Genomic DNA, 19,968 nt, shown 5'->3' with positions numbered 1-19,968 from the left:
AGCACCTTGATTGGTGTACATCAGCATAATCATCTGCGTCTGATTAAGCCTTTATCCAAAACCATACAATAAGACACAGATAAAGATATGGAATGGTTGAAATGCCTCAATGTTCACTTAACTAAACACATAATGCATGCTAATGATGGAGAAACAGAAGACACTTCACATAACCATGGGTTCAGAATTAAACTCTCGGAGGGTTTTTCATATACTAACTGCTAACATACTGTAAATACTTCTCTGCTGCTGCCCTAAACCTTGCACTGTTCATAAAGATCAACTACCTTTTGTATTACTTTTGAATATTTTTCTCATATGTATTAATTGATTGCTGGTTAAGTACAAAGGTTGAATGTAATTTTAATACATTGCACATATAAATGTCATTTTCGTTTTTATTATCTAAATATGGAAGATATGGGTGATGTATTTGGACTTTTAAATCCAGTAGATAGTTCCACCATTTCAGCTCATTATAATGAGAGTACTGTACATGTTGTGTTAAGTTTGTGTGGTGATAAATTAAAAAGCCGTTATTAGTAATAAATATAGCATAGCCTCTCGGCAGCTACTTATTTTCCTGGGCCCTACCAGTGTAAGTCCTGTTAGGTGCAGGCAGTGGATGGGTTAATTCTTTCAGAAAGACCTTGTCTGCTTTTGCAGCCTTAGATACATTTGATGTATCCAAGGGCGGGCCTAGCAAAAGCCAGAAAGTGTCAGCCTGAGAGGTGGATACTGGTTGGGTCACATGCTGGATGTGATGGCCTGTCAGTATCCCGACCTGCCCGGTTATGGAGCGGGGTTACAAGCATCTCAGAGTCTAAATACTGGCACTTTCCTAAAAGAGGTGTGTCTTTTTCCTCACCCTGTGTAGTGAGTACCAACTACCCTATTTCTCACTAGGAGGCCTCAGGAGGAGCACCATGCAGAGGGAAAGCTATGCAATGTTGTAAGATCAGAACGTACAATAAACACCATTGTACCATCACCACTGTAATTCACGTTCTAAGGACAAAGAAAGGTGTTAGTATGGACCATCATTCCATCCAAAGGACCCATGCTGACTGGAGGTGCTGCAACCACGAATAATGTACCCTATAAACCCTGTCCAATTCTCCCCCCAACACCGCGGAGCACTCAGCCCTCTTGTTACCTCACAGGTACGCCCCACACCACCACTAATATGGAGTAGCAGACCTAATCTCACTTTGGGTGGGGGTCCAAGAGCTACATAAACTGTGCAATTTAATGGTGTGTAGGCAGGGGTTGACTGGGTATTGGTCAGCCTGCTTGGCAAACCCAAGATAAACTCCACATAAAATCTTAATCTTTGATCTTTTCATGGGAAAAGGTGATGTTTGGCGGTGCACTGTTGCAAACAAGACTGGACTGCCGGTGTATTAACACACAACATTTAATGGCACATATAGGAACAAAAAAAAAAGAGAGCCACTTTAACACGTTTCATGCTGTCAAGTAGCATTTTGTCAAAGAGTATTTGATCTTTACATAAAAGATGGAGCAGCCTTAAGCCTTTGTATAAAATAACATCTACAGATGAAGCAAGACTTTACTGTCTCCAGTGCTGCAGACAAGCAAAAGTCAGCGGTGCTGGGAACAGGGTCTGCAATGATCGTGATCTAGGGGGTCCATGCTTCTCAATGGGACCCCCACAACCTCAAACCTTTGGCGGCGCAACCATGACCATGAGCGTGCGCGACACAGAAGACGTTACGTTTTGCTACATCTGTATGCAACATTTAATTCTAGTTCAATAAAAGGTATCTAACCAGGAAATATTAGTAACGCATGCACACACTTAATTGGACACCAGGTCACCACCACCAAATCGAGCCTTTGTCTGTTGTGCCCAAGTTTGAGGCAAAAAATAGGAAAAAACTCCCTGTGTTTTGTGACTTATATTGTCCAGTTTTTATATTTACATGCCATTCCATCTCCGGGACTATTTCTATTTGCACTCAATATCGAACATAGCCATATACACTGATATCCTTGCGGGGATCGCCGCAGTGCATCTGGAGAGCCCAGTGATGTCACCAAATCTCGCGAGACTGTTACTAGAGGCTCACCACAGTGACGAAGGGCTGGGAGTTAAGGGACACTTCTCACTTGTTCCGGTACACGGAGTAAAATGGCAGTGTTGCTGTATTTCCTTTACATCGGACGGTGATACTGGAGCGGCTAATTTCCTGCATCCTGGCTGGCGATTGAGTACAGTAGAGGCAGCGTTTATTCTAACATTTGCCGTAAACTAGCCGGGTTACATTCTGGGTATGTGCTGGGTATGTGCTTGGTATGTTCTGGGCTAGTTTGAGGCACGTTTAAGGTATTTCTGCATTGACTAACGACCCATAGGATTAACACAGCAGGGATCCCTGGCAGTCCAATTCAGTTTGAATGGGACTGCCAGGGACCCCCGCTGTTAATCTGATAGGCCATTAATCAATGCAGAAATGCTGGGGCTAGTTTAAGGAAAGTTTAAGGCATGTATTCAGAATGTACCTGGGTGTTTCCTGGGTTTTTTGGGGAATTGCCACTGTTTTTTGTTCGAATAAGAGTTGCCTCTACTGTATTACTCATGAATGCTTTATTCCCGTTATGTTTGTGAGTGTGCATTTTTACATATCCAACTCCATATAAATGTTGTAAACTTTAATACTCTATGAGTGCGCCTGTTTTTTGTTTGTTTTTTTCTGTAGATATCTTGTAGGGAGGGGTTACCCCCTGCATTCAGGCTGCAAAGACTCATTTGGACAGCGTGTGGAGCTGGATTTTGATTTGTATTGGATTTTATATATCTGGACATATTCACTTATTTGTTTATATTTTTACACATGTATTTTTGATATTCTTTTTATTTTTTAGTTTGAACAGCATAGATTATCATCATTGTTTGCCATATTTATGTTTGAATAGATTTAGGTGGCGCCATATCTCTTCCCTTTACTTTTATATATATATATATATATAAAATACCTCTACATGTATATATATATATATATATATATATATATATATATATATATATATATATATATATATATATATATATATATATATATATATACAGTATATATATATATATATATATATATATAAAACCAACACACAGAGTTGGTGCCGCTATCAAATCTACTCCCCATAGATCAAAATAAATCCCTAGGCCAGGTGTAGGGGTTATAATTACCCTCTGGCGGTGCCAGAAATGATATGGAGACACAAAAAATAAATTTTCACATTTTGTATTTTCACATTACCTTTTTGAGTGCTTTCAATAGACCCCCTTTTTTTATTTTTTTGTGATATATATATATATATATATATATATATATATATATAATATTCCCTTGAGTGTACATATAGTTAAATGTAGCTAACGTTATTGCCCTCACTAAGGCATAAAAAAAAAACATTTTAAATGTTGCCTGGTGGTGCATGTGTGTGGCAGGTTAAGTGATCAAAATGATTTTTTTGTTTCCTTGTGTGTTTGAGGCAGACTGCAAGCTGATATAATCCTGTGTGAGCTAAGCAGACAGTATTAAAAGCCTACTAGTATATAACCATTGGAGAGACCTTTGCTTTTTCTCATAAGTTTTCTCTTATATTTTGCAGGCCAGCCAATACTTAATCTCTCCCCTCTGTATTTCCTCTCTCCTATTGGGGACTTTGTTAGAATGGTAGAAAACATGCTTGGCAAAAATATATGCCTTGCAGAAGCAGTCCTCTGTTTCCTGCACTAAAGTCTATCATTATATTGCATATGTGTTTAAGTGGGTAAAATCTCTCTCTTACCTCCAGCAGCCTGTTTTCTCCAGTATGTCTGTGTGTTTAACACACCTGGCTGCTAGAATGCTGGAAGGGGGAGGGTTGCATGATTACATCCAATTAATGTTTACATTTTGTGTTTCGGTGTACACAGTTATTTTTTTGTATTTTATTTTTTATCTTGTATTTGTTGTATTATATTTTTTATTTATGTAGCGTAGCCTCTGGCCGCGACCTATTTCCCTGGGCCCTACTAGTGTAAGTTCTGTTAGGTACAGGCAGTGGATGGGTTAATTCCTCCAGAAGCCTAGTTTGCTATTGCAGCCTTAGATGCAGTAAGTGTATCCAAGGGTGGGCCTAGCAACAGCCAGAGTGTCAGCCTGGGGGGGGGGAGGGGGGAGGCTACTGGCTGGGTGGCAAATGCAGATGTGACACCTGTCAGTATCAGTCCTACCCTGTTATGGGTCAGGTTTACTAGCCCAACCCCAAGGTATATAAACTGTCTCTCTCCCAAAAGAGGGTGTGTCTCTTTCCTCCCCCTGTGAAGTGAGCAACAACTTCCCTGCTCCCGGAAGGGGATGCAGGAGGAGCACCATGCCGCAGGAAACTTGGATGGGCCTCAAGCCTTGAAGTGACCATCTTAGGGGAAGCAAGAAAAGGGATGTACTTGCTGTAAGATCTTAACCAATGCAATAAATACCATGGAACCATATGCAAATGTGATTCACTGTCTTGGGCTAAAGAAAAGTGTCAGTCTGGACCATTCTACTATCCAGAGGATCCTCGCTGACTGGAGGCGCTGCAACCATGAACAAATGTACTCTGTAAACCTGTCCTGATAATCCCCATACCATTACGGAAGTGCTCAGCCCTCCTGTTACCTCACAGGTATGCACCAGCTTACATCAAAGACACTAGTAGCAGACCAGATCTCACTTAGGGTGAGGGTAAATGGGCTACATTTATATTTAAACATTTCAATTACAGCGGCAGCAGCCGTTATTCAAACACTTCACGCGGTGTATACATCGGAATACCCAAGTCATGGCGCGTGATCTCTTCCAACCTTCCCGCCTTAAGACGCGAGTACAAAAAACTGCATTTTAGTGTTCTGGTTCTTAAACACCTGAAATTGGCACAGTAGCACAGCACTGTACACATTACAATTCATTCATTGCATATAATTGCACACAATCCATAAAATTCAAACAAAGCAAACGCAATAAACTCGCGTGAGTAACCTAATAGCTAAAAGAATAACAAAGGTTACTCTTGTAATGGTGAAGACAAAACTACAAAAGCATGTAAAGTGTTGCTTTGCTATCAGGTTAAACCACAATTACATCCATGAATACCTTTCAATAAGAAACCTGGTAGCAATGTTATCAAAGACAATAAAGAACTGTATAAATATTATACAGTAATAAATATAGGATGGGAATGATCAAAATTTAATTGGATTAATATCACAAAAAAATGGATTGCGTATTTGAAGCCATTTTATGGACTTAAGTCATCAACATTGCAATAATAATGTATCAGGTGCAACATGAAAATTGCTACAGTATGTGGTAATTAACTCTACCAATAAATGAGGTAGTGGAATCTCATATACTTCTACCATAGTTTATGTAAAAAGAGTTATAACAACCCTATGGCAGAAAACATATGAATCCTTTTGATACCTGAGTCTATCAACGCAATGCACAGGCACAAATGGGTTAATGCTATACTACCTATCCGCCTTCCTTGCTGACCTAAGAGGCTAGTAAGGCATTCCATGGCAATTCTTTACTAATTGCTAAGCTAGCATGGGCTTAACTCCCACCCCCCTATTATATGGGAGCCCAACCACTCTTTCTTGGGCTCCTACCTGATCACACAACTTCTCTACCTCAACATACCAAACTCCCTTCTAACTGCCTATTAACAAAAGGTGCAATGCCTTACTAGTGTCATAACTAAGCAATGGGCAGGTAGTCTAAAGAAGCTAGTAACCTCTTTGTAGCTCTTAATTACTAGCTAGTCATAGGTTGCCTCTTGGTCTAAATTTGCAATATATTTAAAATGTTTAGTTTATATAATTATCCTATACCAGGTTGATTTAGATTTTCTTGCTTATATGTATATTATGACTATTAAATACTTAGGTAAGATAGGTGTAGCACCCAGTCTGGATAGGTAATATAAAATTGTGTTAACGTTTTTTTTAGTAACAGACAATTATTTACAGGAATGGTAGTAAATGATGTGTAAGTAAACCAGCCTATTTGCATATTTTAATTACGTAATTTCCCAGGAATCTCAAGTCTATACACAGGTATCTATCTATGTGGAATATAGATGACTCTATTTAGAGGTATAAAAGTAAACGGGTCCTCTAAATAGAACATTCTCTACCTCCCCCTCCACCCTCCTCCAAAAATCACACCGAAGTGCCTGAAATAAATAGTAATTTATTTTAGTCATGCAAAATATAATTGTAATGCAACATCTGCAAATCATTCCACAGAATTATTAGCTAGTCAATATTTTTTAAAAGAATAACGAGAAATGTTGAGGAACACTGTTGGAGCACTTTCACACAACTCTAGTTATGATTGTGTAAAATGAGGAGTATGAGAGACAGTATAATAGATCATGCAGTTAGTAAATGAAACTCTCTGTCCCCCATATTTATCATTTACCTTAAGCTGCCAGAGAGGCTGAAAATACATTGCAAAGCATTGTGTTACTTACTCCTCTGGCAGCGAAAATTGTTAATAAGCATACTGCAGAAGTGAAAAAGTGAAAAAATAACACTTGCTCTAAATCAGAAACAATAAGTACAATGATGCTCTCATACTTTTCCCAGTGGACTTTCAAGTATCTTAAATGATCTGTACTACTAGTTCCCCTTAATAGTAATGAACTAATGTATATGGTATGTCAGTCTATCAAGCATTCCTAACTTTTATAAGATTGATATTCTAGTCAACTAAATTCTTGGTTCTTGTTGTGTGAAGCCATGCTGTCTCCGCCATGTTGACTTTGATTTTTTTTTTCTTTTCTATCCTTACCATGCGTTTTCTAAAACATTACGCAAGCAGTATCTGGTAAATAAATAAATAAATACAAATAAACTAGTGAGAATAAACTAGATGGATTCCTTTTTTTTTTTTTTTTTTACCAAATATCAGTGTTTTCCATATTTTCGTCTTTCTTTTTGTTCTTGGATCTTCCTGCTCAAAATATACTATTTATAATAGAAATTTCACAAGTATCATGAACAGAAATCACTCTTATGCAGTTGAGGTCGCCTCCCCCCCGCCAAAAAAAAATAAAATAGAAAAGAATGAAAGTTCACCTGTAAGCAAGTGAACAATTCATCATGGTCTTTCAGACATATCCAGAGGGATATCAGTTGCACAATAATTCAATAAGTTATAAAATAGCCACATACTCCTCTTTTTATTCGATACTTTACATATATAAAAGACCCAGAACTGATTTAATATGCAGATGGAGTAACCTGTTGTTGAACTGTAGAATCCTCTTTAAGGTCAAGGAAGTAATTGGATAGGGATCTCACATTGGTCAATTTTGACCAAAGAAGAACTTGATATCCTAATGGGTAAGGCTTATGGTGCTATATTATATTATTGCTCTTTTGACTCTTTTTTTGCAAATTACTACTTTGATTTTAATGAATACAGTTTATCCCACTTTTACTTCAAACTCAAATTGGTTCATTAGACTGCTTCACATTTGTTATACTTTTGTTAAGTAATATGATCATCAGTTCTTATTTTTAATTACATTGTAGTTGCCAGACTGCTAGGAATAAGGTGTGTGTGTGTGTGTGTGTGTGTGTGTGTGTGTGTGTGTGTGTGTGTGTGTGTGTGTGTGTGTGTGTGTGTGTGTGTGTGTGTATACACATGTTTTCTATATGCTTCATATTTCCTTTGCCATGAATATTTCATTTTTTTTAAATATCATCTACGGAATTATTTTTTAATTAACATTTGTCTTTTGTTTTTCTAATTTCTCATTCAAAGCAGCCAGTACAGTTGCCCAAGCATTTTATTTGATTGTGATTGTGTTTTTTTTCTTTTCATTCATTGCATACAGTTTATAGAAAGCATGCCCATAGAGTATATGTTTTTTGAACTACTGCACCGACACACTTTATTCGAGCAAATACCCAGTATGTACCTGGCTGATACCTGGAATGCGCCGCTCCTCACCTCTGACAAGCCCCGTTGCGTTTGCCTTCCCAGCCTGGGTTCATGCCTGGCTGACGGGCGGCTGATCTGTTAAATGATAATGATTAGGATTTAATAGGCTGCAATGCTTCGCGTGTCTACCAGATGGCATAAATTCATGAATTGTAATGCAGTATATATATATATACTGTGCAGTATTGCAGCCAGCGGGAATAAAATGCTTCAATCCCTGCCTGGAAAATACCTCAATGCACTCGGGCAGAAAACAGTCACAAACCTCAATACACCCGGGTATACCCGAATTCGTGGGACTAGCCGAGCTCGAATAAAGTGTGTCGCCAGTGTATATAAGTGTGATGAGGTTTTTTATGCCTATCTCTCGAAGGACTATATACTGTGCTATATTAAAATGTTCCATATACCTGTGCTTATTGCTAGAGATGTGTGAATCTGTCCAATGTGCAATTTAAAGAAACATTCATGCAAAGGCTTTTTGTTGATTTGCTGGGTCAAAAATGTGTTTTTTTGAAAAAAATGTAATCTGATTGTCAGCATTAAGGTGCCTTCTAAGTAAGGATGGACAAATTCATGGGTTCAAAATTCGAGACCTTTGAACTCTGGATTTTACTAACTTTTTTAAACATTCACTGCTCTTATTTATCCGGACTGTGAGTTTGTATCCAGTGTCAGATTTTCCATTAGGCCCGGGCCTATGACGGCAAAATTTGGGGGCGGCAACCCATGTACTTTTGCCGCACTTGTGGCCTATTGGACCAAATGGGAATGCAGTTTACTGTGTCAACCACCTCCTTTCTGCCACGTGGTATATCTCACAATCCCATTGGCTCCTTTACCATCTGATGGCAACCCTTAAAGTGATGTCACATCCTTTAAAAAAAGGGAACATGTCACATGGTACTGGAATCAATCAGATTGTCCCAAATCCGATTGACTATAGTAACATGTGATGGCAGCCATGTGATTTTAAGGATGTAACGTACCTCTCTTGGAGAAGACATCATATTCTTTAAAAAAAAAGCCTGTCACATGGTACAGCATCCAATAGGATTGGAGCTGTACCATATAACCCTAAAATGTGACAACACAGGCCTTACATAAGGCCTGTTCCATCTCATTTTAGCTGAAGAAACCGACGAGAAAAAAATCAATTGATGGATTTAATATGGATATTCAATTGGTTACAACGAAAGAAAAAGAAGATAGACAATGACATTGCCGATCAAGAGCTTCTAGATACACAGGAATTCGGAGGGTGAAGACTTCTAAAGGTAAGAAAAATATTGAATGTATGTCATTTTAATTTTTCAGGTTTTTTTTATTGTATTTTTTTATGTTTTTGCTTGCTCATTGACTGCTAATGTATTTATCTAGGCCCTTTTAGTGTATAGATAAATACAGTGACAGGCAATGAATTTTTTTGCAAATGGTTGTTTTGAATTAATTATTATGTTTTCTATTTCTGTTTATTGTTTTGAGTTAATTGGTATGTTGTTGTAGGGCTTATTTTTATTACATTTTAGGATTGTTTAGGTGTTTCATTTATTCAATTGTTCTGTTGGTTAGGTGTTACATTTCTTTTATTCTGCTTAGGTGTTTGATTGTATTATTCTTGTGTTTTGGTAGATTAATTTTATTCTTTTGGTGTTTTAGCATTAGATTAATTTTATTGATGTGTTGTTTAGGCTTTTATTCTGGTGTTTAGGTGCTTGGGTATTTCTTTTATTGTTGTGTCTTTTTGTCGCTGTTGTTTTATTTTAGGTTGCCCATTGACTGCTATAGTGGCTTATCATGCCCATATTATATGGGCATGATATACCACTGTGCCAATTAATGGATTAGATTGTATTTTTGTTATTGTTCTGTTCTTGCCAACGGAGGACATGGATGCAGAATATGGTGATGACGTCCTTCATCCTGACAGCAGTAAGTAGAAATTTTATTTACTTTCTGCTAGCTGGTTAATATTTTATTTTGAATTGGCAAATGAGCTATTATCCATATCTGGATAGTAATAATTTTTACTGTACCATATGTGTTGGGACGGGGGGTTGTTGGAGTAAAGGAGGTTGTTGTGTTTTTTGGGGGTAGAGGGATTGGGTGAAGGGGGTAGTTGCCCCAAAGGTGAGTGTTTAGGCCTACCGGGTGAGTAGCGGGAATGGTTAACCCTTTCATTACAATAGCGGTTAACCACTCCCGAAGGCCTAACCACCCACCCTTGGGCAACTACCCCCTTCAACACCCCCTCAGCCCCCAATAAACAGGCTTATAAGGTTAACCCCTTCATTGCCTTGGCGGCTAGCCACTAAGGTAATGATGCTTTTTTTATTTTAATACTAGTGTGTGTGAGCAGGGGATCTCCGGAGAAGAACCATATTGATTTCAGGTCTGGTGACCCCCTGCTTCACAAGATACAGGTCCTGTTATGTGGTGCCAGTATTCCCATGCAATGTTTAAATGACCCGCGTCACATGACAGGGCCTATGTCTTTGGAAGCAAGGGGTCCCCAGACTTGAAATCAATGTGGTTCTGCTCCGGAGACCCCCTGCTCCCGCATATTAGTATTACAATTTTAATAAAAACACTGCAATCGCTGGCGAGAGATGTGCAGGGAGAGGCAACTCTCTCTGTGCATCTCAGAATGCGAGAAACTCGCAGGCAGGAGAACTTAGATAAAATCTCTGACGTTTATGCTATGCCATACGGTTTGGGCATTTTTCTATCACATGACTTGAAAGGGGTTCAGATTTTTTCGGAATACTGTGATAACTCAAATTTCAAACCGTTCGATGGGAACATGCCAAACCTTGCAATGTAGCAGCCAACTCATCGAAGCTACTAGAATAGACCCCCAGGTTTTACTACACCTGTATCTTTGCATTGCTCAAAATTTCCCACGTTTATAAACTTCCCTTAAGGATTTGCACGTTTCTACTGTTTTACTAGCATTTAAATGCTCATTATAAGTGAAAAGCATATTACAGTAGGAGTGTTTTGTCATTTGATCTGTTTTTTTATAATGTTCCGTAAATCCCTTTTTCCTCTCTCCATGTAACAGTCTCTATGCTCCATTAATACGGATTTCAGCAGTGCACTGAATTTTCAAATTTTTTAAATTGTTTTCTGAATCAGATTTTTTCATCAATTTGTCATCTTGTCTACAGTGTAGACACCTCAACAGCTTACGACAGTGAGATCCAGACTTGATCGGGGGTCATATAATTCCAGCATTTTATATTACGACAAAGATACTCTACATTTACTCTATGAGACTGCCATATATATCATCTAGAATCGACCTAAAGAACAGAAAGTATATAATATACAGTATTGGTCGAAGAGGCCTCTCAGTCAGTGAATCGACCCGTTGTTTGCTAAGGGATGCAAAGAGTTAAATCCTTCCATGCCTTAAATACCGCCCTCATCCAGCACTAGCCAATTCCTATTGCTCCTCTTTCTGTTTTGGCAGCACAATAAAATATAAAAAGATAAATACAGTACATGAACTAAACAGTGTAGCAGTTCTAAAATTGTGGATAGGCACAAAGTGATCTCAATTTGCACTCACATTAATGTGATGAATGCAGGCGTTTCAAACTGTTTAGCTTCCATATGGTGTATTACATGGGCACACTGGGTTGCTTTTTTCTCCCAATGCAAATATGAGAAAACATAAACAGAAGGATAGGATATACAGATGTAACCAGACTTACTGTCCCTGGTACTGCAGACCAACACACTGAAATCTGTGGCCCCTAAAACAGTACATTTTGCGGCCCAGGAGGATTAAAGCAGGACCATTGCAGTATAAATTGTACCTGGCCAGCCAGTCTATAAGAGCAGCGCAGAGCAGTCCAGAGAGAAGCACTCTCTCTCCCTGTGTTTCCTTAGCAGCTCTTAAAGGAGCAATTCATGCACTTTTTATTATTTTTATTTTATATATTTTAAATAAGTTTGAAGCTGCAGGTCTCCGGATCTGAACTCCATTTCATCTCTGAGGACCACCCTCTTTCCGAGATACAGACCTCTGAAGGGAGTGCCAGTATTTCATCCTTTTTCAGCACAAGCATGTCTCCCTAATTTATTTGTTATACTATAAGTTACTTAAAGGATAGTTAACTACTGTAGATGTAGGCAAACCTGTCAAAATCCATTCCACATATTTTTCCCCCAGCTTTTTCATTTATTTATTTAGAAAATGTTTTACCAGGAAATAATACATTGAGAGTTACGTCTCGTTTTCAAGTATGTCCTGGGCACAGAGTTATGATGGCAAATACAGTACATGGTTACAAAAATATGGTTACATTAAGTGACCAGGGTTATACATCATTTTTAAAGACATTTGAAGAACATTTACAGATAATATATGATTATAGGCATGTGAAACAGTTACAGATAAAAAGATCTTTGATAAAGCGCCCTGTGCGTGAAACATGTCAGGGTGTCGTTAGGACTTCTGCCTTATGTTCTTTTAAATCAATAAATCGCTGAAAGAACCTTTTGTGTCCTACTTTGCACTGGTGGGCTGTGCTCCGGTTTTTGTGTGGATTAAGACTCTATTGCTTTTTACCTGGAGGCACGCTACTTTGAAAAGGCTGTTCAAAGGCTTCATTAGCATCTCTACTGATGCCCCTCCCTGGTTTAATTGGAACACAGCGGCTCATCCGGTTGGTGAGTCAGGCGCCAATTGAATGACTAACAAGTCACTCCGTGACTGCGCCTGCATTGCGGTGTGTATGTGTACACTTGGGAGCCTTTCTACTGCCCTCCCTTATAATTGGGGATCATGCCCTCATCGGAGCTGCTTGACTCCTGCTTGGGGATTTCTCCCCCCACCTGACGCCGCGCTACTCACCACCGGGAGCTGCTGAATGGTGCAGTCGGCTACTGTGGAGTGCTGGGGACCTGCTGAAACCTTCATCATCAGTCTGGTAGTCCGTGAGTAATGAACTGCAACATGATTGTGCTGTATGTGACAGCCAGTTGTTAATCTAGCCACATATTCATTGAATTAGAGTTCCATCATTACTATTTGGTTCATATACAATTGAAGTGGCATTTACCCATAGATACACAGATACAGACTTTTATTTACTGGACTCAGATAAATCATAATACAGCATTTTCTTAGCTCTACACCTGCACTATTTTTTAGACCACCGGACATTTTTGGCTGTTTTCAGTTCAATTCCTTCCGTCTTTTGGAGTCAGATCTAAGGGGAAAAGTTCTATGTGTGGTGAGAAGTTTAATCAGACAGGCGATTATATTTAAAGACATTGCATAAACAGTTAAAGATAATATATGTTCTAGGCATATGTAACAGTTATATGTACAGTATAAGTTATGGTGGCAGCATAGAGATCTGACTGCAATTGAGTAAAAATTAACTAATGGAAAGTACCTTGCGCAGAAAAAAGGGGAGTTGGCTAGAGTAGCCTTGCATATTAACCCTGGTTGCATATGTAAGACAAGGGCTCACTTTTGTGCAGCTCGCGACAGATGGCATACTGGGATGGATTGAGGGGAGATATTGTTAATTTGAGGGGCCTATGTGAAGGTGAAAAGTGGGCCAGTTTGCGAGGTGTGTATTAACCAGGCCCGCCAAGAGGGGGGACAAAGAGCACTGGCGTCTTGGGCCCCGTGTGTCAGGGGCGCCCGGCCGCCCGGGCCCCCTGCACGGCCGGGCGCCAGTTAATAAAAAAAAAACACTCTATGCCGGGTCTCCCTATTGGCAGCGCCGGAAGTCAGAAGCTGGGTAAGTTTCCGACGTGCCAGCATGAGAGGGAGGCCTGGCGCATGCGGGAAACAGCAGCCTCGGGGAACAGGTGCCTGCCGCCGGGCCCCCGCAGCGGCGCACGCTCCCCCACCACTCCCCATCTCACCCCCCACCATAGTTACCACCCCCAGAGCGCCGATGGGCCCCCGCAGTGCTGCCAGGCTGCTCAAGCCCCCGCAGCACTATCACCACGTGCCCGCCCCCCAGGAGTGCCGCAGGGCTGCCCTTCCCGGAGCGCCACCATGCTGCCCTCCCCGGTGTGCCGACGGGCCCCCCCAGTGCTGCAAGGCTGCTCCAGCCCCACAGCACTGTCACCATCGTGGCCGCCGCCCCCCTGGACCGCCGCTGGGCCCCCGCAGTGCTGCCAGGCTGCTCCAGCCCCCGCAGCACTGTCACAACCATGGCGCCACGTATATGTATTGGGGGGCTGGGATATTTTATATATGTATTGGGGGGGCTGGGGTATTTTTAATATGTAATGGGGGTGTTGGGGTATTTTTAATATGTATTGTGGGGGTTGGGGTATTTTATATATGTTTTGCGGGGGTTGGGGTATTTTATATATGTTTTGGGGGGGTTGGGGTATTTTATATATGTAATGCGGGGGTTGGGGTATTTTACATATGTATTGGGGGGTTGGGGTATTCTTTTTATGTATTGGGGGGGCTGGGTTATTTTGTATATGTAATGGGGGGGCTGGGTTATATTTTATATGTAATGGGGGGCTGAGGTATTTTTTATATGTATTGGGGGGGCTGGGTTATTTTATATATGTATTGGGGGGCCCTCCCGCCCCCCGTGACAGCCACCGGCCCCCCATCCACAAGGTAAGTCTGATTTTTATTTGTATTGGGGGTGTATCTTTTATATGTATTGGGTGGTTAAGTAAAAGTTGCGTGCTAAAAAAATTTTTTCCTGGTCGGTGCGCTATGGGTTGGGGGGGGGGGGGCTTGCTCCTTCCATTTGTCTCGGGCCCCCATGATTTCTGTTGGCGGCCCTGGTATTAACCCTGGTCCCGAATGCAGGTCGCATGCTCACAGGTCACCAATTTCTCTGCTCAATCCCTCCCCATACACCATCCGTCACGAACCGCACACAAGTAAGCACGTAATAGATATGCAACCAGGGTTAATTTAAGGTGTTGTTTAAACCTATCCCAGATTCCATTATGTATAACAGTGTGTAACAGGGACTTATCACTGTTGGAAAAACTTGCCTCTAATACAGCAGTGTGCTGGTTAATTGCACAATCCCGGGGGAGCATATAGGAGAAACTCTTGAAAAAGCCCCGAGTGGGTGAAACGCATAAGAGTTGCGGGGGGTGCCTTCCCCTCTCTCTTTTTTAAATCTCCATGCCGCAATAAAGTTTTTTTCAAGCACAGTCCAGCCTTGGTCCATTCGTTGCGCGGCCGTGCCCGCTGCCCTTCCTCCCCGGTGAGGTTACTCTGCCTGCATTTTGTCAAACAGCCTGGAGCATGCAAAAGACCGGACGAACTTTGAAGACTTCAGTGAGTAAATTGATTTTCATTCATCACTTTGTTGTTGGAGCTTCCCCAGGTACTGTGGTTCATATAGTTGCGGGACTTATGTATGGGGTCTGGGTGGGTCTTAGGACTTCCCCCAGACATCCCTTGACGGTCACCGCTAGACCACATCCCAACTAGGGGTTCATTATCAATAAGCTCCTCTATCCTCTGTTCCTCTGGACTAAGCAGCCTATTTATTATTTAGGTAGATTTAAGCCCTGTAGCACTGGTTAATTGAGGGGTTAGTGTTCCTCAATGTTCTCCTCACTACCCCTGAGGAAGCAAATAGCCATTCGTGCAACACGTAGGGTGATTATTGCACACTGGCGTCATTATCAAGTATTGATTACGGAAGAGGATGGAGTCTTCCATAGAGGAACGATACACAACATCATTGCACAAATACATCAGCGCGCCATTGCATCATCACGTCACTACATTGACACGTGGTGCGGAGCCAGGACATGAGCTGCAAGGCAGCTAAGACCACGGCATGGCATGGAAACACAGGCAGACGCCCAAACACTTGAAGAAAAATCTTCACATCCATATCCCGACCATCAAGGCTTGTGACGACCAGCACCATTCTGTTCAACGTGCATTTTTACATTCTAATTCGTGAGTGAGTCTCTGTTTTATAAAATTATTTTAAACGTTATTGAACTGTTATTTATCTCTTTTTTACATGTATGCTTCCTTGTCAAATGAGCATCTTTACCCAACTCTTGGGAGTTAAGTAATATATGAAATTGTATTTCCACATGCATGCCTGTTGGCATATGTAAGTAATTGTACTCATGCAGCACAAGTACTTGGGCATACCTTTATATCTCTAAGTGCCATCATTCACAGCAACAGTATATTGCTATTGATATCACCATTTCACTTATCCATGTGGGATTCAAGGATTTAAATGCCTAGTCACATTTTCAGTAATTATTTGCACATTGAGGTGATTCATTATATCACTAAATATATTCAAAGCTATACATTGATGTGTTTATTTTTTCACTTATCTACAATCTGGAATCTGCACACGGTTTTGAAGAGCCAACGCCAAGAAGGGCTGTTTTCTATACAAGTATCAAGAAGGATTTTTGGACAATTCAAGGGTCATCCAGGCTGCAGGATTTCTGAAATTTGAAGTGGTTTCACTGTAAATATTTATTGTCTCCAATTATCTTGACATAGTTTGCACTTAACGCTGAGGTTGTGTACAGTATTTGCTCCATTGCTTCTTTCACAGACCAGGCAACCTTTCTATACAACAGTACACTTTCATTAGCCATAGACAAGTCGGCTCCAGCCACCACATGTAACCTTTGACAAATTAAGCCACAACCATGGCACACACGCTCTACCTGCTACCTCCAAAAGTGCTCACTAACTACTGAAAGTTAATGGTGGAAATCATGCTTTTGCGCTTTATTCCAGGCATTCTTTACTACTGTACTTAAACCTGATAATTTTTGCAATAAATTAGCATATATCAGATGGCACACAGTAGATTATTTTATCTGTGTCCTTGCATGCCAGGAACAATGTCCCATGTGTTTCATTACAAGATAATAAAGATAAGCGAATCCTGCACACCACACAAAGTAAGAAAATAAAGATGATGGAAGAAAAGAATTATGAAAGAAGATGAAAGAAAGATGATTTTTTTACTTGATGCTGATCTTCGCGGAGAATGGAGGCGGATTGTGGTGGATGACGTCGCGGGTTGAGAGCTTCCTGATATGCCAGGATTCGGAGGGTGAAGACTTTTAAGATAAATATTGAATGTACAGTATGTAATTGTCTTTTTTCAGTTTTTTTATTGTTTTTCTTTTCTTTTAATGTTTTTGATTTCCCATTAATTGCTAATGTATTTATCTGTGCCCCTTTTAGGGTACAGATAAATACAATGACAGACAATGCATTTTTTTGGCAAATGCTTGTTTTGAATTAATTGTTATTTTTTCTATTTATATTTATTGTTTTGACAAAATTGTTATGTATTTGGATGGCATGTTTGTATTACCTGTCTGGATTGGTTAGCGGTTTTACTTCTTTAATTGTTTTGTTTGTCAGAGGGACCACGCCTGTCGGAGAAACGAGCTGAACTGACAGGTAGTGCCTCAGGAGCCAGTGGCTCTGAGACTAGGCCTAGTTTGCCCCCTTAGGCTCCAGATAGGCCCTGATTCACAGTAGGTTATGGTTGCTTCAGGAAAGGCCCCCTTAGATAGGAATGCTTTCCCTTTACTGTGTAGTGTCAGGGACACAGAAAAACGCAGCGCAGCAGTTGCAGCCTGTGGTCTGGGACCAGACCACCACCGAAAGGCACAGAGACCAGCTTCACGGTGGGACACTCCAACTGGATACCACCCCACGCGGAGGCGAATGCATGCGCTGACCACACATTGTTGGATCAGATGGATCCTCCTTGCTAAGTCGGATGCACTGGGTGCTGGAGTCCCCGGCAGGTACCTCAACAAAGTGCACCAACATTTTACAGGGTAGCGCTACTCCGTACACTTTGGATGGGCCTTGACATTGGGGAAAAGGACATCAGAGTATTGGTGCCTGGCACCCTTTGTAATTTGGGGACAATCATTGGTGGTACTAAGCGGGGGCCTATTATACTGTGTGGTACAGGGTACTGTTTATGGTGTGTACAGTAAAGGTTGTAATTACTGTATATACCTGCGTGTGTGTATTACTGGTATTGTTCCTGGAAGGAGCTTATCCTGCTGTGTCAGGATCCCTTTCAGGTGTAGGCGCTGCACCGAGGTGGACATCCGCTCACCCCAGGCTCCCAGTGGTGGAGGCTCTGGCCTCCTGTGAGCCAGCAGGTAACGGCAACACAGTAGCCCCTTTTAGTTACGGGGGAAAAAGGGCTACACATACATTACAATATTTATTCAATAGTGATGTTCTGGGTCATTGGATGTGGTTTCTACAAAAACACGGTGTTGACGTTGATCAAGCTTCCAAATCTGCAAAATAAGGATTGCACCTCGCCCCTGACATTATTAAATAATAAACTGTATATACTAAAAAAAAAAAAAAATTTTTAATCAGATTCAGTCACGGATTACTCCAGCCTAGATTCTTCAGATGCTGTAAAATTAATTGTGCCTTTCACATTCTTGAATTCTGCATTAGTGTACTAAGAAAGTGCGCTAGATCTCTAGTAATTGCACTCAATGTATATATAGAATTATTAGGACTATAGTAAGTCTAGGATCAAATTATTCTAAGGCTATATTAAGTGCTTAGCCAGACAATAAACCCAACAGAGCATAGTGGAGAGGATACCAATAGTGAAAAATAATAAAATGTTATTTATGTAATCTATGGACAATGACACAGGTGATAATATATACAGTGTATTCTCCATACTGAGAGCATCGCTTTCCCTGGAAGGTGTGGACTACCCAGCAAAGGACCAGCTATACCTACTGTACCCCGCAAAGGACCCACCACTGATGGTCGTCGATTCCCCGTGTGGTAAACCCAAGTCCATGTTACATGAAATGCGCTAAATGACTGCTTTGATGTACGCTTAATACTTACCTTATACCACCATTGTGTTTATTAAAACAGTATTTCACTATGAGTGTTGTGCGCTGGTTTTTATCCACTTTCTCCCAGTATCTTTAAGATGACGAGACATCGCTTGTGAACAGCTGCAGACTCATTGTACATACACACTGAACTTCCTATTATTTGTTTCAGTTCTTTGTTTTCACTAATGATTGATTCACACTGACTACTACCTTCACATATGAAGTTTCACTATTGCATGTCTTTATCACACATGTGATTTACCTTTTTCACTCATTCACTGATGGTACATTTGGTGCACATTTTTACTTTTCTTTTTGCACACCTGAGGTACCTGGCTGGGAGATATACTAATAGCTATGCAAGTACTGTATATTTAAATGAGTACCATCCCCCACTTTCTAAAAGGATTTCCATACCAACTATATAGAGATGACAAGCCTACGGCACCAACATAATGACTGGAATGGTGCAAGACCTTGACTAGAACCAACAACCAATGCTATTTTAGGCCGCAGCTCTTATTTTGAATTCTTAATCCATCGGGGGAATTCTCGGTGATAGGGGGGAAAAACTGCTTTTTTGAGACTCATCTGTGGCTGAAAGCATCTTGCAAATCCGCAGTAGATTTTAATTTCTGCGAAAACGTTACCTACAGTTAACAATCATAAATTACATTATTTATTGTTTTTGAAGAATTGTTTTTTTTTTTTGTTTTTTTTAAGTAACGGACAGATTTCCATGAACCAGTGGAACATTAATGCAAACAGTAAAGTAAGTGAGACTTTTAACCTTACAACTTTTAAATTGGTTTAGCTGATTTAGTTCTGCTCTACCTATATTTGATAGCATTCCATTCAATGTGTTCCCTGTGTAGTGTGCAGCGGCTCTTGTTGTGCTCCTCTATAGTTTCTCACTTGCTGCGTTCTCAGGAATTTATATCCCATTTGCATTTTAATCTCCTTTGTCTAAGCATCTTTAACATTTTATAAGACCTGCTGTTTTCTTTAATTAAGGTGTTTTGTTTGATTCTTAAGGAATCCTGACACACAGAGGCTTTTGTGAAATGTTGTGTTTTTTTCTCTCTCTACTTTTAGATTA

Source organism: Ascaphus truei, chromosome 1 (assembly GCF_040206685.1).
Source record: "Ascaphus truei isolate aAscTru1 chromosome 1, aAscTru1.hap1, whole genome shotgun sequence".
Lineage (NCBI taxonomy): Eukaryota > Metazoa > Chordata > Amphibia > Anura > Ascaphidae > Ascaphus > Ascaphus truei.
Note: the sequence above shows the minus strand (reverse complement) of the source record.